The following is a 24417-nucleotide window of genomic DNA, read 5'->3' on the forward strand; positions in this document are numbered from 1 at the left end:
GAGGTTCTGAGTGGGACAGGTGCCTCACTGGAGCAGGATGTCGTCGCACTGGTTACCGGGGATTTCCTCCTTCGTGGGCAGTTGTTTGGAGTTCTCTGTGGCTCTGGTTGCCTCAGGCTAGCTGTCCATCCGTCTGTGAAAGCCTAACGTGCCCACTCTCTGCACAGGAACCTCTGGGGCACAGTGACAGCCTGTTCCGTCTCCCCGTAGCCCTTCTTGCCTTTGGGGACATTCGTGGTGCACCATCCACCTCCCACACTCAATGCTGGCACCTGCTGTTGTGTCCTAGGGCTGCAGGGACCAGGGAGAGCTTTCTCCAGGTGACTGGGAGCCAGGAGCGGCTGCCCAGGGGAGGGGACGGGGGAGAGAGGAGTGGTCTAGAGAAGGTATGTCCCCTCGGGTCTTTAAGACATAAAATCACTCTAGTTTCCTGGGCTGTGTTCTCATCACTTTGTTCTGGCTCTAAAATGGCTCTTGGGGCCGTGTCCCTTTCTGAGCGTTCAGGCTTTATCCGTCTGTGTGGCCGGCTTCACCGTGGGTGTCTCCCAGGCACACCCCTGCAGCCCTCACCCTCCTGTCTTGTCAGAGGCCCTTCAGGTCAAAACAACAAGAACAAAATCCCTCCGTCTTGCAGCAGAGGCCGGCGTTTGGCCGTGTTTTCCCGCTGGTGACTGTGGCTCTCAGTGGGGTGGCTTTCAAACTCAGTGGCCTTTGGTGTAGAGAGTCTTCTGGGTCAACACCTGCCCTTCCCGTTATGGGCCGGCTTGGAGCACAGTTTGCTGCCGATTAATTCATAATGTAAAATATTTGGTATGCAAATCTCATTTCTTAACTGTCAGCTTTTATTTGCCAATATGGCAAGCCTTTATTTGTTTCTATTATAAAACCAAATCCCTAAAACTCTTAAGTTCTTAATATTTTGAAATTTCAATTATCCTCCATGACTGTATCTCTATTCACAGATGCATTTGCATGCGGTAGGAGCTGGTGGTAAAACAACAGGGCCTTTTGAAGGGAGAAGAGCTCTTTGAACCTCCAGCAAGAGGGGATACCATTATTTGCCTGAGAAAAATCCTTTTCTCTAAGCAAGCCAGAGGAGGATCGGTTGGACACAGAGGCACTTCGGGGAGACTGAGTGGTTGTCAGGACAAGATCCCGGCTGCCATCATGAACCTGTGCTAAGTCTTGGCGTTCGGAAAGCCCCGGGAGACCAGGATGGACCTGCCCACAGGTGACCCGCCCTTGTGAACCTTAAGGGTGGTTGGTACTTGTGACTTGAACCAGGGGCTAGTCAGTGTCCCACTGTATCCTTAGAATCATGCCCTGGGTACTGGTATAGTCTAGAAAGCATGCACGGGTCTTGAAATACGAAGAAGGGTTTGGGGGGGGGGGGGTCTGGACTGTCTGTCCGTGAATGTTTACTGAGCACTGTCGGGCTCTGAGGGCACAGCGACAGGCCTGGTGGAACCCCGCTGGGGCTCACTTTCAGGTGGACGTGGCCACACAGGCTCCCGGTCAGCATATCCTATGCCAGATGACGGGGAGGGTCTGCAGCTGAGCCGGCAGATGGTGGGCACTGCTCTTTCATCTGTGGCATGGACGGGGAGGCTTCCTGATGAGGTGATCTCGGATCAATTTGAATAGACGTTTGTGGATTTTAGGGATTACCTGTGCACTTATGTAAGCACTACGGCAAAACTATTAGAATGGTCAAATATTGTTTCTGGAAGGGCTGGGCATGTCTTTGGAGTCCCTGGATTTTATGGCTCTGGCCTCCACCTTCAGGACACGCACGAGGGGTCAGACTCCAGGCCGGATCAGTGCCTGCGGAGGGACCGACCACCCTGCAGCCACCTGCAAGGGGTCCTCTGGGGCCGTCTCCCTGCCGCCTCCCCGGCCCCATGCCATTGGCCCTGGCTGCCTAAGCCTATTCACCAGGTGTCATCACCAAGTGGTGAGGACCTGGGAGGTGGGAGAAGGGGGGCAGGGCTGTGAAGGGGGGCACCTGTGAGTGGAGCCTTTGAGCGTAAGGGCCTTGGGGCGCTGCCTGGCTTGGGCTGTCCGGCCTGGGAATGCAGGGCACCTTCCCAGGAGTCAGGGAAGCGACTTGCCCGCCGTCAGATGGCTGGAGGGAAGAGGAAACCGCCAGATCTTCACATTTTCTTCTAGAATTTGGACTGATGGCTGGCAAAAGACAAGGGAGGCTCTCAGGGCACACAGCCCCTTGCGGGAGTGAAGGAGGAGGGAGCAAAACAGTTTCCCTGGTGCCTCGTCCTGGCCGTCTGAGTGGAGTCGGGGGCGGGGGGGGGGGGGCAGCATGTTCCCTCAAGATGGATCTTTCATTCCGTTGATCGAGGGGTTCTGGGCTGCTGTTCCCGTTCTGTGTGTGTGCGTGTTTGGTTATTTGAAAATTTTCTTTAGCAATTTACCAGGCCTGGTATATTTCTTTGTTTCACTGTTTTTCCTCTGCGCATAGATTACATGTTTTCAGTAGCATCTGCTGTGAATTTTAATTACGATGTTCGACTCCAAGGGAGCCTTGCAAAGCAGCCAGAGTACTTAGCAGTCCAGACCCATGTTTATGGCACAGACGGTTGCAAAGTGTGTAGGGACACGCGGACACAAGACAAAGGAAATATGATCCAACAGTTCTCCCCCTGCACCCCCGCCCCCCTTTTTAAGAGACCTCTGTAGCAAGGGACTGATACGCATAAAATTACTGCTTTTCGTGTTTTTGTTTTTTGCCGATAATTGCTCTTTGGTTCTTTAAGGAAGTATCACAAAGCCTCAGTAGCTTTTAGAGCAGCAGTTATGGGCTTTGTAGCTCGACCAGAATGGAAAATGCCGTTCTGTGTCCTGCTACGTCAAATTGCAAAAATGAGCTTACGGGACATCATAAAAACTGGGCTGCTACTGTCAGCCTAGGAAGACCTTCCAGAGTCCAGTGCAGTGTGCATGGCACCGATTCCCTGAGGCCTGTGCTGTTCTCAGTGGTGGTTCCGTGCCTCCAGCACACGGTGTTCAAGGACCCATCACGCCGGATAAGGCAAGTCGGCTCTGTGTGTGCCCCAGGGCCGGTGAGGGGACCGTCTTCTGGCTGGACGGGGGCCGCGCGTCCTGCCTGTGTTGGGTGTGCTCCCAGCAGACGAGATTGCGTCTGTCCCTCTGTCACATGAAGCCAGCACTGTGACCACGTTTTAGTTCAGCAGCAACACTGCTGACCGCACAGCGTACTTATGTGGTGATTATTTCGCTGCCCCCGTAAGTCAAGGGGAGCCGAGCCCTAGGTGTTGAAAACAGTTGCCCTCGGAGCCCTCTGTCCAGGCTGGAGTGGAAATCCTAGGCTTGTCCCTTGGGTGTGTCCTTTAGAGCACATCCCGGCCTCCTCCAGGGCAGGATCCGATGCAGGCTGCCCTCTGGAGCCCGGGCTTCCTCCCGGCCCTGCCTCAGGGTCTGCAGAAGGCGTTGGCCCCTGGGGGCTGGGACATGCCGCATCCTCACCAGAACCCTGGCCAGAGCAAGTGTCGGGACTGTTGGCCAACCCGCGTTTGAGGCTCTGCTGTACTCTTCTTAGCTGAGTCATCCAGACTGGCCAGTGTGGGCTCCCGACGAGAGGTGGGGTGATGCTGAGGGTACCAGTGCCCGTGTGTCGGCCCACGGAGAGCCCGGGGCAGTGCCAGAGGGGCACCGGCTCTGATCACGTGTCAGCACGGAGGAGTCTCCATGATTCACAGACGGTAACGCTTAGGCTGAGGGGTTTAGTGATTTGCTCTCACTGAGTCTCAGGGCAGGGATTGGCACCCAGGGTGGTAACGTTTGCCGCCCTGATTCCCCCAACGCCAATCTGTGATCTCACCAGGGACCCTTGGAACCAGCCTCGCACCCCTCCATCGAGGCCTCTCACGCTGGGCCTGGGGGAGAATGTTCTGGAGATCCAGGGACGCCACATTCTTTCCTTCCTGCTCTCTGCTGCATCAGATGTACTCAGAGACGTCGTGGCTGCTTGCAGTTAGGAGCTCTCTAGAATGCCTTCGCCCTCTCTGAAAGGCAGTTTCTGGGCCGCTGCCTTATTTCCCCAAGAGCCGGCCCTCTCTTTGCCCCAGAGGCTGACTGACCCTCCTCTCTGCACACCGGGCACCAGAGGGAAGCTGGCATGGTCACCTTGGCTTCCAGGACAGCACTTTGTGGAGCAGCAGTGGATGGCCTCAGGGCTGCCCCCTGGGCGTGCAGAAACGAGGGGTCAGGACTCGGGTGTACGGCTGGGCAGCTGGGAGACGTGAGGACTGGGGCTTTGAGATGGGCCAAGCCGGCTGGCTCCCGGGTGTGCCCGCTGCCTGCTCTTGGAGCGGCTTATCCCTCCCACGGTGGCCTAGTCCTGACGGCTATTTCCGAGTGGGGGCGCCTCCCAGCTCCCCTTTGTGCGGAGGGTGGGCGAGGCCGGGGGATGCTCTGCCCGCACCCGTGAGCTCACCGACGGGACACCGGGCGCTACACCTGCTCAGCGAGCAGCGTCCTCCACACTTGGCCTCCGGGCCCACTTCCCACCATCGGCCAGCCGTAACCAGCAGGACTTGTGCAGGCGCGTCCAGCCACTCAAGAGACGGGCTCCCCATTGTTTGTCTTCTCGATGACAGACTTGTCAGCTTCTGGGGGTTCACCTCCCAAATGGCGCAGCAGGAAAGTCCTCTGAAGGCCTCGGAGGGCGTTAGCTTCCTGCAAAACAACAGCTCATTGCTTTGGCGGTGTGTTCCTGAGTCCCTGTGATTCTGGGGACCGCGTATTCCTGGTGTCACTGCACTCTGGGGCTCTGTGTGCTCCCGGAGCCTTGTGTCCTGGGAGTCCAAGTGCTCCCGAGGGCACTCTGTTCCTAAGGTCCATGGATTTTCAGCATCTGTGCGCTGGGGCTCAGGAAGACGGCCGAGGAGCGTCTGTGAACATGAGGCCCTTTGGGGAAATCGGTTTCCATATTCCCTACTTCCTATCCTTCCTAAACCTGACCCGTCTTACCTCTACCCTGTTGTTCCCCATCCATGCCTGCCCTTCTCCACACCCTTGCACAGTAAAGGCAGGTAAACACTCTTGCCCTCGGTGCCACCTCGGTGCACACCCACGTAGGAAGGCCGGTAACAGTCACAGTAACCTGAGATGTTGTCGACTTTTGGGAAAACAAATGCTCCTAAGGAGTGAGCTGGGTTCATTTTGCAAGTGAAATGGTTCTAATACCCGGTTTCAAGACAAAATCGAACAAAGACCCAGGCTAGTTGTTGACCTGGCAGAAGTGTTAGCCTGATAGATAATTACAACTCATCCACCCAATGTCTTTGCACATCCCTTGGAGGAAGTTTGCCACTTAGAGTGATAGAGCCTTAACAAAGCTTCTTTGTCATCTCTGTGCTCGAGGTGACGCTTTCTCAGCTCATACCTCTACAGAAAATAAATGGAAATAGAATCGATCTTTGACCCCAGCCCCAATCCAGCAATAAGTAATGGAATCATTGCAGGATAAATGAGCCATTTGGAAAAATCACATCCATTCCATCGAAGATGCACTTCTACTGAGATTTCATTTTTACGCTTAATACGTATCTATCGAAATATAGATAACATTTATGTTGTTTTGATTTGTTATGCCAGTAATAATGTAGAAAAATCCAATCCAGAAGAAAATTATTTTTAACACTTAGAGTCTATGGTCACTGGCAATAAAGAGTAGATATATATTTCATATCAATATTCTTGAGCAGAGAAGTACGATAGGATGATGAATAACACAATCTCAAGCGTAAACATTGATCCCTTCGGGACAAAATCCTGTGGAAGAAGTGGCTCGGAAATACAGGTTTAAGTGGAAGAAAAAAGAAATATGTAAGATTTTCTGCTATTGAAGGACCTGTTCTTGAATTTTTGAAATGGTGACCGTGGGTATGGAATGCCTCACTTTTTTTATTCCAACTGATACAATGAATGATGATGTGATAGTTTTATTTTAAAACGGTGCTGTTTACATTATGCCAGAATTTACAGCCTATTCTGCTTTTTGAACTTCTAACCAACGCCTCAACTTGCAGATTCCAAGGGGTGAATGGGCAAATGGATGATGCCTGCGGGCCCCAAGCGCTTCTGCCCGACGGAGGAGGCAGAGGACGTGGGGTCTGAAGGGCGGAAGGAACACAGCCCTTCCAACAGCTCCCGTGGCCAACGCGACCTAATTCTATTTTAATTTCTTATAGACTTTTTACTTCAGAATGGTTGGAGATTTACAGAAAAGTTGCAAAGACACACGGAGTGTTTCAGCACGTGACACCCAGGGTCCCCGACGGCTGACATCTGACACGGCCACGGCACACTCGTCACCACGGACCGTGACGCTGGTGTGTTAGAACAAACGACAGTGCGCGTTTTCTTCCTATCTCCTTAGCTTTCGTCTCGTGTGTGTTTCCCGTCCCAGGAAAGGTCTCCTTTGGCTCCGCTTCGGTTTCTCGGTGTTCCTTTATTTTTGCTGATCTTGGCAGTTGGAAGGGTTCGGGACGGGCAGGTTGGACAAAGGCCCTCTGTGGGGAGCCGTCCATGTTTTGTTTGTGGTCAAGCTGGGATTATGTGTTTTGAGAAGGAAGAGAGAAGTGCCTTCTCACCACGTCGTAGCCACGGGCCGTCCTGTCCACGTGACCGGTCACCGCCGACGTTGACCTGCATCCCCTGGCTGAGGCCGTGTCCCCAGTACCCCCAGGTTCTCTCCCCTTCCTCACAGAGCTCTTGGAGGAAGTCGCTGTGCAGCCCACACTTGGGGCTGGGGGCGTGCTCCTCCCGGGGAGGCGGGGTGGGGGTGGCCGCGCAGGTTGTGTTTTGTTTTGAGTTTCTTCATGGTCCCAGAACACACGGGGTCGTGTTGTGTGTGTGTGTGTGTGTGTGTGTGTGTGTGTGTTGTTTGTTGTGTGTAGTTGTCTGCACATTGTGTTCTATATTGTGTGTATGCTGTGATGTGTGTTGTGTGGGTTTGGTGTGTGTGTATATGTGTGTGTTGTATGTGTATGTGTGGTGTGTGTAAATTGTGTGTCGCATGTGTGTTGTGTGCTGTGTGCACATTGTGTCGCATGTATGTGTGTGTGTTGTGTTGTGTGAGTGTGCATGTACCCACATGGGTGTGAGCGAGGGGCCCACCCTGCAGCGCATCTCAGGGCCCTGGTTCCCCGCCCCCCATTAACGACGTGTATCCCAGAGGAGGAACCAGACGCACGTGGTCTGCTGCCCTTCAGACGTGGAGACCTAGGGCACGTGGAGGATAAGCATCCCAGCCCCGTGTCCTCGTCACTGCTCCCTCCTGGGAAGGTGCCTGACAGCTGCCCTGCAGCTCACCTCGGCTCTCTGCACCCCTGCACCCAGCCCCGCGCTCCCCTGGCCTCCTGCCCGCTTTGCGGCATCGGCAGTAAGCAGGGAGAAGCTGGCTGGCTCCACGCGGCGATCGGCCCACGAGCTTCTGTGCCCCCCCCACCCCCTCCCCGCTCCCTGGGTTCCAGCCTCCCTGCACCCGCTGTACCCGTGGGAGCCGGTCACCTGACCGGGCCTGCGGCCGGCGTCCGAGGCTGGACCCAGGCGCACCCGCCGTCTCCCCTGTTCCAGCCTCGGTGTGTCCCCGGCCTCAGACTCTGCTCTCCCTACCCTGAGACCCAGACTGCTCCGGGCCCGGCTTGCTCAGGACCTGTCTGCTCCTGACCCTCCCCGGGCAGGTGCCCACGTGGTGTGTGAAGGGTAGACCGGGACGTGCGGAAGGCCCCTGCGCCCACCCTGTTTCTTTCGCATTCCTTGTCCCCCTGGAGGAGCGTTCTGTGGCTACTGCAGTGCTGTACTTTGAGTTCCTTAAACGCTATGCGCTCACCTTGTGGTTTTTGTGAGACCCCGCCTTCCAGCCGCGTCGGGATGGTGGTACCTGCCCGTGGTCTGCGTTCCTGGTGCAGAGGTCAGAGGCGCCCACCAGCGCCTCCCGGTCAGTGCCGTGGGCTGGGCCTCTGGGCCCTCCTTCTGTGGCTGTGGCCTCAGGGGGCGGCTGGTGGCCCTGTGCCCTGCCCAACGGGTGGGGCCTCCGGCAAAGCCCTGTTTAAAGGACCTGCTCACCCTGGAGTTTGTTTGCTGTGATGAGGAGAGCGCCCCAAGCCGGTGTGAGGCTCCCCCACTGCCAGAGGCTGTGCCCCATCAATCCACCTTGGCTTGTAGGAACGGGAACTTCCAACCAAGTGAAGAAGTGCCAGATGGGGAGTCGATGGTGACCTTCCCTGAGGATGGCCCCACACTCTCACCCTGAGTATTGCAGGAATCCCTTTGGGAAGCAACTTCGATGCGAACTTCTCTTTGGTGTGTGTGTGCACGCATGAGAGAACTCTGTGTGTGTGCCCAGAAAGCGTGCACCGACCAATTCCTCCTGACCCTGTGCAAAACAAGACTATATTCATCAAATGTACTGAGCCCTTACAGCTAAGAGGGTTTTGAATTTTTATCGAGGCATCTCATTCTACAAATGTCTTTCTGGAATGACCTTCAGGGGGATTTAAAGCCTGGCCAGCTCTGCCTCAATAACTCACATGCGTGCATTGTTGACATGGGCATCACTCTCCTTCGGGCCCAGCCCTTCTCCACTCTGGAGCTCCAAGCCTCCCTCCCAGGGCCACGATCCACCTGAAGTAAAGGGCAGGACCACAGCTTTCCAGACGACCACATCAATCGTTTGGAAAAGAGCATTCTAGTGGGTTTGTTAACAATCAGTCATATCTTTGTTGCAGTATTTCACCTTAATTATGATAACTTTTTTCCACGTGTGAGGTGCACAGAATAGACTCACTGCCATGTGGTTGAAGAGACTTGTCACTGATGAGAAAGAAAGCCAAGCATCCCAGCACACAGAGGTCAGGGGTGCAGTGGAACCGAGAAGCAGCATGGGGGGGTTCGGGAAGGGGCCCAGACCATCCTCACGACGCTCGCTTGGATTGTTGAAAATACTTAGAAACCTGGAAATAATGTAATTTAACACAACTCCGTCATTGATGTTGACTTGACAACGTACAGCCATTCTCCTATCTTTTCCTGTTTTGTATTTGTGTTTTGTCTGTGTTGTCGCGCAAGTAAAATTCGAAACCCCCCAAATACGTGCCCCATGCACAGCTGTGCTGGAGGCCCGTGCCTGTGACACGCGCGGGTGCCAGTACGGGAGTGCGACGTCTTGGCCCCGTCCGGGTTTCTCCTAGAAACAGGCTATTGCTTGTGAACAGCTGGAATTGTTTCCTTGGCCCCACAGGAAAACGGATCATAGTATTTTATGGTTATTAACCTCCTGTTATTAAGTTCTCAATACTGTGCTGTGATTTCTTACTTGTGAATATTAACTGTTGTTCTTACCGAGGACATATTTTTCTCCTTCCGAGCATTGTGGACTCTCACGTCTTAAGCAGCTGGGTGAGTGGGAGTGGCTTGTGGGGTTCCTGCGTGAGGACGGACGGACGTGATTTGTTACCTCCACAGAGGGGTGAGCAGAGCCCGAAGGCTGTCTCTCGTCCCTGCGGTTCTCATGCACAGGACAGTGGGGCTCCCTCTGGGAGGTGGGGGTACAAGTAGAGGGAAGAGTGATGGGGGGCATGAAGAAGGAAGGGCGTAGGAAGCAGGTGTGTGGTGATATAAGGAGGACTCAGCCTGCTCCGCGGTCCTGAGTGTGGGGCTTCCTTCGTGCCATACAGATGGTACCACATCCCCGCTTTTGAGCCCCTCATGGATGGCCACGCGTCCGGGAGGTATTCGGTGACAGTCAGCGCAAGTCTGCGGGCATCCTCCCTTGCCGCGGTTGAAGAGCATTCCTGGCTTATCACATGTGGGCGAATTACCTGCCCAAACTCCTGGGACAGAGAGCCATTTCCAACTCACCCAAAGATGATTCTTGCCCTCATATTGCGATCTCTGGGAAACAGCCTTTTCTCTTTGGAGGAAAGAAATCAGCGTTTTGTTTTCTATTTTGGTAACAAAAGGTCTTTCTGCATTTTTCAGTTGCTAAGCTCTAAAACCTGTAATTCCCACGCAAACCTGTGACCCGTCCACTGCTTTATAAACACGGGGAACACACAGCTCTCTGTGCCGCATGCGTCCTCCATGCAGGGAGGCGGCGTGGGGGCCAGTGCAATTCAGAATCAGCCTGGGAGGCCAGCTCACCTGTCACCCCACACGGGTGACCCAGGAGCAGATACATCTTGGCTGGGATGCGTCTGGGGCTCACTGTCATGGAGCCCTGCTGGGGTCCGATGGCGTGGGATCCAGACACACCGGGCTGTAAGAGGACTCCATCGTGATCCTGTTCTGATATGCATGACTCTGCCAAAGAGAGGGGGCCACTGCTGCCTCCAGTTCTTTCCGGTAACTCCAGCAGTGTTCTTCAAAACCGAATGCCCCAAAAGAAGAGAAAATAGGTGTCACTGTAGAGCATCGATTTGTTGATTTATCGATTCATTCATTCACCAACTCTCCATCGAATGTCTCTATGTCAGACACGACGTTCATTGGTGAGAGGATAATGGGATAGGTCCCTGGCATAACAGACCTTCATCTGGTGGGGGGAGGCAGACATTAATCAAATAATTAGGTAAGTCATAGTTTCATTACAGTTGTGAGAGGTGTGACAGAGGAAAATACCATGAAGACAGAGTGGGGAACCTGGGACATCGTTCTGACCTATCTGAAAATGAGGAGCCCTGCGTCTGGCACTCGTTCCCAGCAGGACTGGGCTGGGCACGGCACCCTGACACCCGACAGCAGGTCCGTCCAGGGTGCTGGGGACCACTTTTGCCTGGTCATCATGCACAGCGGCTGGGAGGCAGGTGTTGGGAGGGTCCGACTTGGGAGCTGGGGCAGGAGGCTGTGGTTTTTCTCTGCACGTTGTCACTGGGACTGTTTTGCATGCTTGCAAACATTATGCTGGGGGATTTCCCTAGTGAGTGGTGCATCAGTTTTGTTGAATTTCCAATCAGGCTAATTAGGAGAGGTGGCTCTTCTAGCTAAATCATATCATCACCACATTGAAGTTGAATGTGTCTCCTCGGAGGGTACAAGGTACTTAGGAAGTAGCATCAAGTCCAAGCTGTTCTCCCAAAATAAATACAAACTGATTGCCACCTGCTTCAAAATCAAAGTTGGTAAAGTTACAGCAGGAAGAGCATTTATTTGCATACTAATTTCTTTTGGAAAATAATTTGGGAAGATCCTGATCCTGTACATCTTTATGAAAAATGAGACTCTGGATTTGCTAGATGTGCACATCAACGGGAAAGTGCTGTTGGTCCCCAAAGCCCTTGGGCCATTCCAGTTGGGTAATAGCTTCTGTGTTGATGGTGAGCCCCAGTGGGATCTGTGAACAGAGTAAGTCTCGCAGAGCAAAGGGTCAAAATTCACTCTTAGCCCAGGGGTCCAGAAGTGGTCCTCAGCCAGGAGAGGGTTTCAGCGTTGTTGACCAGTGAATGAGTCAGGCATCGGATGACCTAATGGCGGGATCGCCTCATAAAAGCCTCTGAGCTACGGGATGGTGGATGTGGTTGGTGATGCACCTGTCTGTAATTTTTAAAAAACTCATACTGATTTATTTTCCATCCAACTTTTATCAAGTGCTTCTATGCCCATACCTTCGCCTGGTGAGTGGAAAATGCTATGGAATTAGGACTCAAGGATGATGGTTCTGGCATCACCTGGTTAATTCTCCTACCCTAAAACTTCATCTGCACTTGAAGTTAGAAGTCACGACCTCTTTCTCTTTTCAAGGCTAAAATCCCACATTTGAGGCCTATGACCCTGACTTTCCCCCTCTCCCTTCATGGTGGGTTCTCTGTAGATGCATTAGTTCTTCCTGTTCTCCTGGGCTGCTCACTTGGGAGCTGCCAGAGACTTCTAGAATGTTCACGGGAACAGCCCCGTCCACCCTCCCAGGGGCTGTGTCCCTCTGGATCTCATTTACTGAGCTGGTAAAACATACCCTCCCTGGACAGTAATGACTATTTTTTGGACTTACAACCTACTTTCATCCTAGACGTGTGCTGTTTCTCTCCTGATGCTGGAATTTGGAGGAGGTTATATTCAGATTTTCTACAGGAACTTAAGTCTTAGCTCTGCCCATCAGCATCCAGCAAGACACCGGATCAGATGTTAGATCTCAAGGCTGTAAGTTTCTGAGGCTCATTTAAAAGAGCCTCCTCCAGGAAGACTCAGTTTGTTGGTGAAGCACGGCCCCTTTACCCAGCCCCTGTCCTCATGTCCTTGGCTGAGCTCCTTCTGCCTCAACTCCAGGAAACATGGGTTTTCTTTTCAGTCCCTCTCCTGCCCTGCCTATGTCCTCATTTGAGCCGTCTGTGTGGGACCTACTGTGAAGTCTTCTGCTCACAGGCCTTGGATGTTTCCCCATGACCTCTTGAAGTAAGTAGAGGACTTTCGGCGTGGCAGCGAGGCTCTCCAGTCTAGACTCAGTCAGCATATTCAGGCTCACCTCCCATGTAGCGACTGAGGGCTTACGGCTTCTTTTGTGTGGGATGCCCCATATCTCCCCTGCTCCTACAGAACATCGTCTTTGGAGCCGTGACCATCTCCAGGGCTTTCCCCTTGAGGCCCACATTTCCGCTCAGTCTCCTGCCCTTCCAGCCTGCCCACCTGGTTTTGATCTCTTCCTATTCTGAGCCTCCACAGAAAGGCATTCATTAATTCATTCACTCATTCATCCATCTATCCATGAAACATTTATACACCTCATATCATGTGCCTGGTACTTTGACAGACTCTGGAAAAGTAACGGTCCCTGTCCTCAGGAAGATTCATTGCTGCCAAACTTTTTGAAGAGATCCTCACTCTCTTCTGTCCTTTCTCCTTCCCGTTCCTTCCTTTGTGCTGTCCAGCTGGCTTTTACCTCCATTCTCTCCCCACCACTTCACCAAAACGTCCTTCTTAGGGCAGCCAATGTCCTCCATGTTGCTAAATCCAGCAGAAAGGTTTAGTCTTTATCTTTCTTGGCTTTTTATCCCTTTGGACACCGCTGGCTGCTGTCTCCCCTATGACACTACAGTATCTGTGTGTGTGGTACTCACTGTATTGGAGGCAGGAAATGTGGTGTACATTGTTAGGAGACCAGCAGGTCACGTCTGGTTTTGTTGGTCTGGGAGGGACTCGTAGAGGGAGCATATTAGGAGAGTCTTTCTCTCTTCCTCCTGTAGAATATTCCATATCAGCAAGGGCACCATGGGCCATCATCGCCGAGGCCAGAAACCATCCCCCCACATCTGATGGACTATTTCCATGTCCTGGGAGTCTTTATCCGCCCCAGCTGACTCATTTCCCGCTTGGACTGTTGCTCTCATCCCCTGTCTGCTGTCCTCCTGTCCACTCCGGCCCATGGACAACACAACAGAGCAGTCTCTAATGATGCAGACATTCTCTAGGATACATTGATGCAGAATTTGCTCGGGTATGATAGCAGCTGCCATCCATAAAAGGGACTTTTTTTTTTTTTGTACAAGTATTTAGCCCCCTGTCTGCCTTACTTTTGGGGCTGTAAACTTGTATGAAGGGGTGTGTGAGCTTGATTGGTCATGTGTTCTCAAGTCCGGGCTGCCCTGGACATAGGAGCCAGACAACTGAAAGGCCTACAGGCTGAAGGAGGTCCTCTCCGGCCCCTCCTCACAGTGCCCGTTGCATTCTGCCCACAGCAGACCTGTTGGGGCGGGCTTCTCCTCCCCCTCACTCCCTTACCACTCATCTGCCTCATCAGGCTTGCCTTGCCCACGGAAGGGGAGTGAGGGGGAGTAGTTTGATGGGTTCGCATCTCCACACAGTGACCTTTAGTGCAGCTTCGAGGACTTGGCGGGCCTTCACGGTGTGATCAGATCTCATCAAATGTGCCATTCACTTCTCTTTTCTCCCGGTGACCATCAGAAAGAGAGTTTTCTTTTCAAAGTTTATGGCCTCCGTGGTTTGATCGCAGTTACAGAGCCCCTAACAGCTGTTACTCCTTGCAACAGTGGATCAGAAATGAAGCTGAGCTCGGGCTTAATGGAAATTGTCCCTTGAAAGGTTTGAATTTGGAACGTTTATTCTCCATTAATTTCAAGTAGACTCTAAATTGAGCAAAACATTCTCTGTCTTCCCTCTCAGTTGCAGGTTTTTAGCTGACAAATGGATGTCCGGGTTGCTGTACTCAACTGCAGGCACTCAAAAATGGAGGCTTCAAAAAATGTGCTCATCTACCCAACCTAGATTATTCCATGTGGGTCGTGGAACCCGCTGAGTGAGTCAGTGCCGGAGGGTTGAGTATATTGTGATGCCCCGTCAAGGCAAAGTGGACAGCACACTTTAACTGCCTGCACTGACACTGAGAGAGACACAGCAGTGGACATGGGGAGAGGCCCACAGATCTGCCCTGAATAGGAAGGAGGTGGCCAAAACGTCCTCTGTCCCGTAACTGAGCCCTGTCCATGGATGGGGCTCTCTTGCAGTGTAAATAGGCTTTGGGGGGAGAGGTAGCTCCAGGAATTCTCTGTAGCATCGTGGTGGTATTCCTGTTGGGAGTGGGGGCTTGAAGCTGTGTTTCCATATGAAGTTGAGAAACTCAGGGGGTTAAGCGGCTGACTGTTGATTGCGGCTCAGGTCATGATCTCATAGTCATAACATTGAACCCCACGCTGGGCTCTGTGCTGAGTGTGGAACCTGCTTGGGATTCTCTCTCCCTCTCTTTCTTCTCCTCTCCCACTCACGTGTACTCATGCTCTCTCTCTCTCTCTCTCTCTCTCTCTCTCAAAAAAATTTATTTTTCAAAGAGCACAGGCAGAGCAGTGTTGACTTGTAACCTCCATAAGACCACCCAGAGTCGGTGGCAGACAGGGTTTGAGATATTGCGGTCTGGCTCCTATTCTCTGTATTGTCTTGCCTTCAATGCCCCAAACCCTTAGACAAACCAGAGTGTAGCCGGACACATGTAGGGAGATCCTGACTCATCTGGAACATGTGAGGCTTTGAACGACTGGTGCTAAATCTGTCCTTTGTCGTATCCATGGAAAGTCAACACCAGACACCGGGGTGTAACTGACTTCAAGGTATTGCACTTAGAAGAAAATAGACATAATTGTAAGCTGCTTATATGATGGTTTATTGTTTAAAAGGAAATTTTACACATCGTTTGCTGTCTTTATGCCCACCTGGGCTTCCAGCTTTGCCGAAGAAAAATCCTACGGTTCTTGACTGGCGCTCCTACTGTCTCATGGGCCCCTTGGCACAGGTAGACATTCCTCTACTTACCTGTCTTCATTCTTTTCCACTGTGATTCACCAATGATCCAAACGCTAGTGTTTGACTTGGCAATGCAGTGGGGCACGGACACAAAGTGACTTTGGTATTTTCCGAGAATGCTCTTGAGCGGTGTGTCACTTCCTGCTTGTGCCTCCTGCTGTCATCCGGACAGGATTCCATAGATTTCTGGTCACTTCTGTTTATTGAAAAGCTCAAGTGTGTCCAACTTGAACTCCAATCTTATCTACTCTCCTTCTGAGGCTCCAGCGTCCTGTAGTGAGAAGGAGGTGTGTGGTCCAGTCCCTCGTTTTCCTGGGTCCCTGTTCCACGCTATGTCAGGGTGGGAGGGGACATGTGTCCTCAGGCACCTGAGTGCTGTCAAAGTACTTTGTTGGCTGTGGCTGCCTCTCTGGCACGTTCTCTCCGAATGGCTGATCCCCAAAGCTGTTCTCTGGCAGATGCCCCCTGGAACGTCCTGGAAGCGTCACACCAGGGCCCCTCCAGGTTCCCCTCTCTGTTGTGGGAGGTCCACTCAGCTCTCCCTCATCCTGTGCCTCTCACCTGCCCCCGAGCCCCTTGCTCCTTGGATCCCGTTGACCAGCGTGCCACCCATGTGATGGGGTAGCAAAATGGCTCCAGCCCAGCGCCACCCCACGGTGTCCACTTGACCCAGAGGTGGCAGAGCAGGGGCCCCACTGACCACCACACTCTCCTCTGCGTTTAAGGAGGAGCAGGAGGCTGTGAGTCAGCCTTTAGAGAAGTCTGGTCTATGGCGCCTGCGTGGCTCAGTCGGTTGAGCGTCTGACTTCAGCTCAGGTCATGATCTCGCGGTTTGTGGGTTCGAGCCCCACGTCAGGCTCTGTGATGACAGCTCGGAGCCTGGAGCCTGCTTTGGATTCTGTGCCTCCCCCTCTCTTTGCCCCTCCCCCACTCACACTGTCTGTCTGTCTCTCTCACTCTCTCTCAAAATTAAATAAACATAAATAAATAAGTAGGTAAGTAAGTAAATAAAAGCCTGGTCTAACCCTTGTTTACATTCCCAGCCCAGAGCCAGGTCTGTGTCACTCACTTTGCTCTGGGGGCAGGCAGGACACCCCACCCCCCACTGGAGGCAGAGGGCACAGGCTCCAAAGTGCCGGTGCCCTGCGCCTGCCGTCTCTGGGCTGCATCAGTGGCCCGGGCAGGGGAGGCCTGGAGGGGAGCAGGGGCGGAGCCGGTGCAATCCCTTCCATCGGCCTCCCGGTCATCTGCAGGTAGTTCAAGTTTTTGATACTTTGATAGCTCTTTGTCCTCAGCTCTGGGTTCTGAGAGCCAAGTTCAGCACCACAGATCCTGACCCATCTGGCACCCTCTCAACCACTATTTCCAGCTATTTCCACGTCCTCTCCAGCAGGGGCCACGCCCCTGCTCCACCCCTCTCTGCCCTTGGGCTGCAGGGAAGGTGGCCCGACCTCCTCCTCTCTGGGGGTCACGTCTCACCCCCCCCTCTCCTCTGGGTCCCTTTTCCATCCTCCACTTTCTCTTCCTCTGCCTCTGCAGTCAGCACTGTGACTCATTAGACTCCAGTCAGGGGAAGTGACTTTAAATGATTGGGAAGTTGTTGGTGTTTTTAGGGCCGAGAAGCTAACGTATCCTGGTAGCTGAAAGCCCAGGAGACCGGAGTAAAAGTTGAGACTGGAGATTCTTTTAAAGGTAACTCTTGAAAACATTCACTAGTTATTGGACTGTTTGATATCTGGGGGCTGCTTTGTCCTCCATACTTTCTAAGTGGCATCTTTCGTGGCTCTCTGGTCATATTTCGCCAGACTCTGTGGACGTGGAGCTCAGCCCTCTGAGGCTCTCCTGCCACGAGCTTGTGCCCTGCTGCTTGATTTCACGTGGGTCCTTTCGGAAGCTGGGAAGGGCCAGCGGGCACCGGGCTCCGGTACACTGAAATACTGCATTCTGCAGGACTCCGAGAAAAGGACGTTTGTGGGGAGAAAGGAAGTCCTCACGCACAGTCTAAGTTCTTAGAGAGACTGGCTTTTCGGTGATTTGTTTCTTCTAAAAAACAAAAAAGTCACTTGTACATTTGTACAAAAGTCATTTGTACATTTAAAGTGGGAATATGTTTAAATGATTACAAACTAGTCACATTTGCAAGCCTTTCAAGAGTGATAGCTCCAGCAAGAAAGTGCTTAAATAAAAAATAAATTATTGCAATTTTCAGGTTGAGTAATATAGTGTGTATAATTGCAGCGGCTAATATATGCATTTAATGAAGTGAATCTACCTTCTTGCTGGAGCACCACCAATCAATTTGTGATGAAGTCAATGTAATGAGCAAATAAACGCCGTTCCCTATGCTTTAAAATCCCCCCATGTCTAATAATGCCTTACATCCATCAGCAAATAGATAGCCTCATCTGTTTGCCTGATCTTTGCTAAGTGCGTGGGATTCGCCCCCAGCAGATTCTGGGTGTGCCCCCAGGAGCCTCGGTCGGGTGGGCGAAGGGAGGCTGACTCCCCCAGAGCTGGTATCACAAACACCATGTCCTGTGGATGGCACAGAGGTCCTTAAAGTCAGATAGTCCTGGGTTTGAATTCCTGCTTCTTCTAACAGCTGGCAGATTGAGGAAATCTCATAAACTTTCTGAATTTTGATTTTCCCATATGACAAATGCCAATAATAATCATAACAATCATGCCTACAGATGAGGGTCATGAGCAGGCTTTTAAATTTTTTTCTTTTCATGTTTATTTACTTTTAGAGGGAGACAGAGTGCGAGCAGGGGAGGGGCAGAGAGAGAGAGAGGGAGACACAGAATCTGAAGAAGGCTCTGGGCTCCGAGCTGTCAGCACAGAGCCTGATGAGGGGCTTGAACCCACGGGTTGTCAGCACAGAGCCTGATGAGGGGCTTGACCAGGAGATCATGACCTGAGCTGAAGTCAGATGCTAAGCTGCCTGAGTCACCCAGGCGCCCCAGTGAACAGGCTTTGAAAGACACTTAAAACATTCATTGTGATGATGATCCTGATAACAGGTAATGATTTCACCATTACTTCCCACTGCCCCCCAGGAGCCAGAATCCCCCCCGCTACAAGCAGCTGGGACGAGAAGGTAACTCTTGAGGAGGGCTTCAGGCCTTGGTCAGATTCAAAATGGGAGAAACAAGGTGCATTTTATGCCCTGTTTGTCCAGAACTTGTGATCTAGGCCCCTAACTTACTTGATTCCCAGCTAGGTTAGTTAAAATCTTCTGTTAGAATTATTTTTACAAGACTCGATGCACAGTTACATAAAATCGGTCGCCAGCAACCTGACGATGTCAGGCCCACGCAACTGTCACAGAGCAGGGCTCCAGATCGCTTTTGAAAATTTATGTCCAAATATTTCAATTCCTTAACTTGCTCTTTTCAGAAAAACGTAGAGGAGACACAGAATTCTCTTCCCGCTCTCTGGTTTCTTTACATGCCTGCTGGCCTCCAGACCTCTCAAAACGTCCTGCAAAATCTCCTCCCTGAAGCCTGCCCAGCGTATCTCTCCCCTCTCCCCCTCTCCTTACCCTGACTTGGCTTCAGAGACCCGGGTGGGGAGAGCACAGCTGTGGTGGGAGACTTCAGGGGACGTGCTTTCTCTCTGGTGGGCAAGGTGGCGGTGGGGGACAAATGCAGCCAATGATACTTGCACATCAGCGTAGGCCACACGTACATCTTATAATCCCCGCCCTGGTAGTGCCCGACGTCCTGCCCGGTTCGCATACAGGCCCTTGCAAGCGTGCTACGGAAGGTGCCTTCGGGGACCTCAGAGCCGGCTTCAGGTGGTCCCTGCAGTGAAGAGGCCCCTCGTCCCCGGCAGTGGTGGTGTGGAGTCTGAAAGCTTCCACTGAGTCACGCCGATGCCTCGGGGGCCAGGTGCTCCCCAGAGCCGGCCCTCCCCTCACTGAAGACCCGTCCTGCTTCCCTCTGCCTCCCTCCTGAGGTCGGCAAGTCCTCACTGCTGCCTCTGCCCTGAGCGGCGCCCCTCCTGTTCTCAATAGCCGACGTCCGCTCTTGCCTTCCACCTTCTGGCCTGGCCCGCTTCCCTCTGGATCCCGTCGCTGTCACAGGACTAAGGATGAATGAAGAGGTGGTTTTTACCCGCTGGCAACAGGGGTTCTTGCTGTGCCCTATGGAGAAAAGAGTTAATTCCTGACTTGCGTCTTCTGGCGGTAAACTTTTCTGACGGCCAGTGATGGGAGAGTTCAGTGCCGAGTCTGACACGGGTGGGGTGGGACAGCCACAGAGGGTTCAAAGTGTGTTCCCAAGGATCAGTCTTGAGGTCACTCTAGGTGTCCACTATCACTGTTAGCTAAACGAAGAGTCAAATGGGAGCGAATCACGTCCAGAGAGACCCATGATCAGGTGTTTTCTTAGCGCTACTCAACGCGTCATCTCACATAGGCGACATTTCTGTCAGCGGTTTCAGCCACGCGGGAGAACCGTGCCTCGGGGGAGGGTGTGGCGGGGCTCTGTAGGCTCAAGTTCACCGTGAGGCATGCACACGGGAGCCGGGGAAGCAGACGGGCTCCAGGGAGCCGGGCGCTGGACACACGCAGCGAGTCGGAGCCCCCAGGGAGGAGCGGTGGTGGAGGAGAGACCCAGGGCTCATTCTGGCGTCAGAGGAGAAGCAAAGCCATACAGCGCACAGCTCGGTGCGGATGTCGTATAAAATACTGCATCTTTTGGCCAGATTATATACACCCAACATGCGTGGCATCTGTGAAGTAATGCTGATGAACCAAACGCCCGCGTCCGTATCACCCAACCAATGGCAGAGAATACGAAGGACTCTTCGAAGCCCACGCTGGGTCTCTCGCTGATAGCGCCGGGCTCCCTTCCGACCCGAGACCTTCACCAAGCCAAGTGTCCTCGTGGCCACCCTGGCGGCCCCTGGTTTTTTACGACACGTGTGCCATAAACAGTATTTTACTTAGCCTTACAAAACTGTGGACTTTATATAAACCTTATGCATTCTTCTGTAGTTCCCTTCGTGTCTCCTGTCATGTTTGCGAGTTCATCCATGGTGACGAAGGGAAGGAATCGTGGTTCATGCATCTTTACTGCTTTATAGCATTCTGTTAATAGAGAATAGAATTATTTATCTACTGCACTGCCAGTGGATTATTTTCAGGGTTTTCCTGTTATAAAACACTGCTATAAGTATTCTTGCATTTGTCTCCTGCTGTCTAAAAGCAAACACGTTCACATGCACGTCTATCTTTCAGGGCATAGGTTAGACACGTCTTTCCATTTAATGAGGTCATGCCAATTTGTCCCCGCCCCCCGACTTTATCGAGATAGGATTGACGCGGAACATGGTGTAAGTTTAAGGTGTACGACATGTTAATTGCATACACTTACATTTTGCAGAATGATCACCAGAGAGCTAGGTAACACCTCCATCATGTCATGTAATTACCATTTCTTTTTAGTGGTGAGAACATTTAAGATCTACTTTCTGAGCCACTTTCAGAAAAGTAATACAGCATTATTGGCCGTAATCACCGCACTGAGCCTTAGATCACCAGAACTTAGTCTGCTTTGAAACTGATCACACCATTTGACATTCCCATCAAAAACTTGGTCTCTCTCCCTTCGTTAGAGGTTCCTGCCGTAAGGTTTTTCAGTTTTTCTTCAGCTGCTGGGTACGAAAAGGGGTCTCACTGTGGTTCTAGCTGCCACTTCCATGATTATTAGTGAGGCTGATAATCGTTTCATATATTTATGAAAGTTGTGGTTGAGCTTTTTGCCTATTTTCCTATTGAGTTGATTGGGCGCTTCTAAAAAAATAGATTTGAGTTCTTTACACATTCTGAATACTAACGTCCTGGTTTTTTTTTTTAAACAATTCTTGTAAAGTATAGATCATCACATGCTTGATGGTGTGTTTTATGAATAGATACTTTTTATTTTCACATAATCAAACCTTGTCCATCTTTCCTTTACGTTTGTGCTTCTTTCTCTTGTTTAAAATCATTTCCTACTTCAAATGCGTGAAGATATTTTCCTCATTTTCTTCTCAAGGTTTATAGTTTTACCTGTCACATTTAAGTCTCTAATCATCAGACACTAGGTTCTGACAAAGGTCAGTGTGATCCGGTTTGTAGAGTATAACTAGAGTATAATTTATTCATTTCATACTGCGTAGTATTTCATTATATAAATTAGCCACAATTTTTTTATTCGTTCTTCTGTTGAGAGACACTTGAGTGTATCTCTAATTGGACTATGTTGAATAATGTAGCAATGAACATGCTTACATCATGTGGGTGTTGGTGTGTGGTGTGGGTGGCTGTGTGTGTGTGTGGGGGGGGGTGGTTCATGTGTACGCATATCTACTGGAGACTGGGAAGTCAAAGATCAGAGTACGAGAAGATTTGGTGTCTGGTGAGAACTCACTTTCTGGCTCATAGATGGCTGTCTTTTCGCTGTGTCCACAGATGGTAGAGAGAGGGGTGAGGGGGCTCCCTGAGGCCTCTGTTACAATGGCACTAATCCCAACACGGGGGCTCCACTCTAATGATGTAATCACCTCTCAGAGGCCCCGCCTCTAAATACTGTCAACTTGGCATTAGGATTTCAACATATGAATTTTGAGGGGACACTTTCAGTCAATAACATTTGTATATATTATAAATATCTTCTCCTACCCATTTAGATTGCTTTTCCACTGCCTTGATGATGACTTTTCATAAACATAAATTCATAATTTTAATAGACTCAGGTGTATCAATCCTATCTTTTTTGTTCATAATTTTTATTTCCTGTTTAAGGAAACTTTCCTTATTTCAAGTCATTAGTAGGATTTATTCCTGAGAGGCAAAAGTGGTTCAATATTTGCAAATCAATTAACATGAAATACCACATTAACAAGAGAAAGTATAAAACCGTATGATCATTTCAGTAGACGCAGAAAAAGCATTTGACAAAGTACAACACCTGTTCATGATAAAAACTCCCAACAGAGTAGGTGTAGAGGGAACATAACCCAATATAATAAAGGCCATAATGAAAAAAACACAGCTAACATCATCCTCATTGGTGAAAAACTGAGAGACTCAGGCATCAGACAAGGATGTCCACTCTCACCACATTTATTCAACATAGCGTTGGAAGTCCTGGTCATAGCAATCAGACAAGAGGAAAAAATAAAAGGCATCCAAATTGGTAAGGAAGAAGTAAAACTTTCACTGTTTGCAGATGACATGATTGTCTACGTAGAAAACCCTAAAGACTCCACCAAAAAACTACTAGAACTGACAAACCAATTCAGTAAGGTTTCAGGATACAAAATCAATGTACAGAAATCTGTTGCACTTCTATACCCAACAATGAAGCAACAGAAGGAGAAATTAAGCAATCGTTTTATTTTTTAGAAGTTTTACTGTCCTGCCTTTCACACTGTTGCAGCCAACCCCGCATCATTTCTTGAGAATGCCATCTTTTTCCTCGCTGCTCTGCAGGGCCATTTTGTCGTAAGCCAGGGATCTGTATATGCGCGGGTCTACTTCCGGGCTTTCTACTGTCTCATCGGCATGCACATGCTTATGTCAGTTCCAGTCTGTGCTGTTTCCTTTCGCTTTGTAATCTATCTTGATACAAGTAGAGTAAGCTGTCCCAACTTGTTCTTCAAGAATACCTTGCCTATTCCGGGTCCTTTGCATTTCCATTTAAATTCTAGACTAAATTTGTGAAGGTCAACAGATTGGGATTTTGATTGGTATTGTTTTGAATCAACTGGTGAAAATTGACATTTTATAATATTAAGTCTTTAAGTCACATGCATATGGTTTATTCCTCTATTTATTGAAGGTTGCCTTAAGTTGTGTTAATGTTTTTCCCCCTGCCTAGCGATCTTGCAATATTGTTAGGTTTAGTCATAATACTCATTATATTTGTACATGGCATCTTTATAAACTGTACGTTTTAATTTTGATGGTGTCTAGGAGTATAACTGATTTCCACAGATCAAATTTGCATGCAGCAACTTTTCGAAACTCTCTGACTGTTGGTTTATCTGTACCTTCCTTTGGATTTTATGCATACACAATCATGTCATCTGTGGACAATAACAGTTAAGTTTCTTACTCTTCGGTTTTGTCATAAGCATTTTATCAATACAGAAAAATGGTATCAAGGAAGGTAGTTTCCTGCTCTTTTTAGTTTGCTGAGATTTATTTTTACCATCGTCCTGCGTGCTGTCAAAGGAATTGGCATTTTCTTAGCCTTGTTCTCTAGATTGGATATGAGCCCAATGGGAAAGCTGGTCCCCAAGCAGAACTTACCTCCTTGGGTCACTTTCTTCCTCTGATCTTACTGGATATCCAGTGTCTTTAACGAATCTTTAAAATATATTGTTTCCTCAGGGAAGTGTTAGTTCAAATTTCCTAATATGCTGTCTCCAGAAGTAGAATCCCAGAGTCACAAGTTAGTGTTAATATTATTTTTTTTAAGAATGGAATTAATGCTTGTTTAAATTTATTCATATTTATCATTTTTCTTTTTCAATCACAGAAATTCCTTCTTGGAATAATTTTCCTTTTCTTCCCCAGACTTACCCATGAGAAGTCCCTGTTGGCAGGATCTGTTGTCAGTAAATTTGAGATTCGTTTGTCTGAAATGTCTTTGTTTCTCCGTCTTTGGGGTTTGGTTGGGAGCAGCTCTCTAGATTGAGGATGGTGTCCTCCTGGGACTCTTCTGGCCAGCAGACCGCTGCCAGGCTGGTCCCCACCCACAGCAGCTTATCTTTCTTTTCTCTCTGGCCACTCTTCAGATGTTTTGATTTTAATGTTCCACAACTTGTCTGTGATATGCTGTGATGTTGTATTTAATTTTGTTTATTCTTTGGGATTCATTGTGTTGTGATTCTGAGGATTTATGTCATTCCTGGGTATGGAAGCATCTCGTACATTATCCCCAAATATTACCTCTGCCCCAATGTCTCGGTTCCTTTCTGAAACCTCCATCAGACATGTGCCAGCTGTCACCAGCTTTCTCACCCCTTCATTCGTGTCTTCCCTTCCTTTGTCCCTCTGCTGTGCCCCTGGCACTTCCTTCCCATCTGCTTCCCCGTTCACCAATTCTCTCTGCATCTGCTTACATCTTTTCTTTT

General features: G+C 50.4%; 1 long non-coding RNA gene across 1 annotated transcript in view; it reads left to right on the top strand.

Moving 5' to 3' along the window:
* Positions 1-966: 966 nt before the first annotated feature.
* LOC109256735 (uncharacterized) overlaps positions 967-24417 on the top strand; it is a 65024-nt gene continuing 41573 nt past the window's right edge. The window contains exon 1 of the long non-coding RNA XR_002075754.2: positions 967-1231. This is a non-coding gene — a long non-coding RNA (uncharacterized LOC109256735). The remainder of the gene's footprint in view (positions 1232-24417) is intronic.

Source organism: Panthera pardus, unplaced genomic scaffold, assembly GCF_024362965.1.
Source record: "Panthera pardus isolate Hobbes unplaced genomic scaffold, ASM2436296v1 HiC_scaffold_22, whole genome shotgun sequence".
Classification (NCBI taxonomy): Eukaryota; Metazoa; Chordata; class Mammalia; order Carnivora; family Felidae; genus Panthera; species Panthera pardus.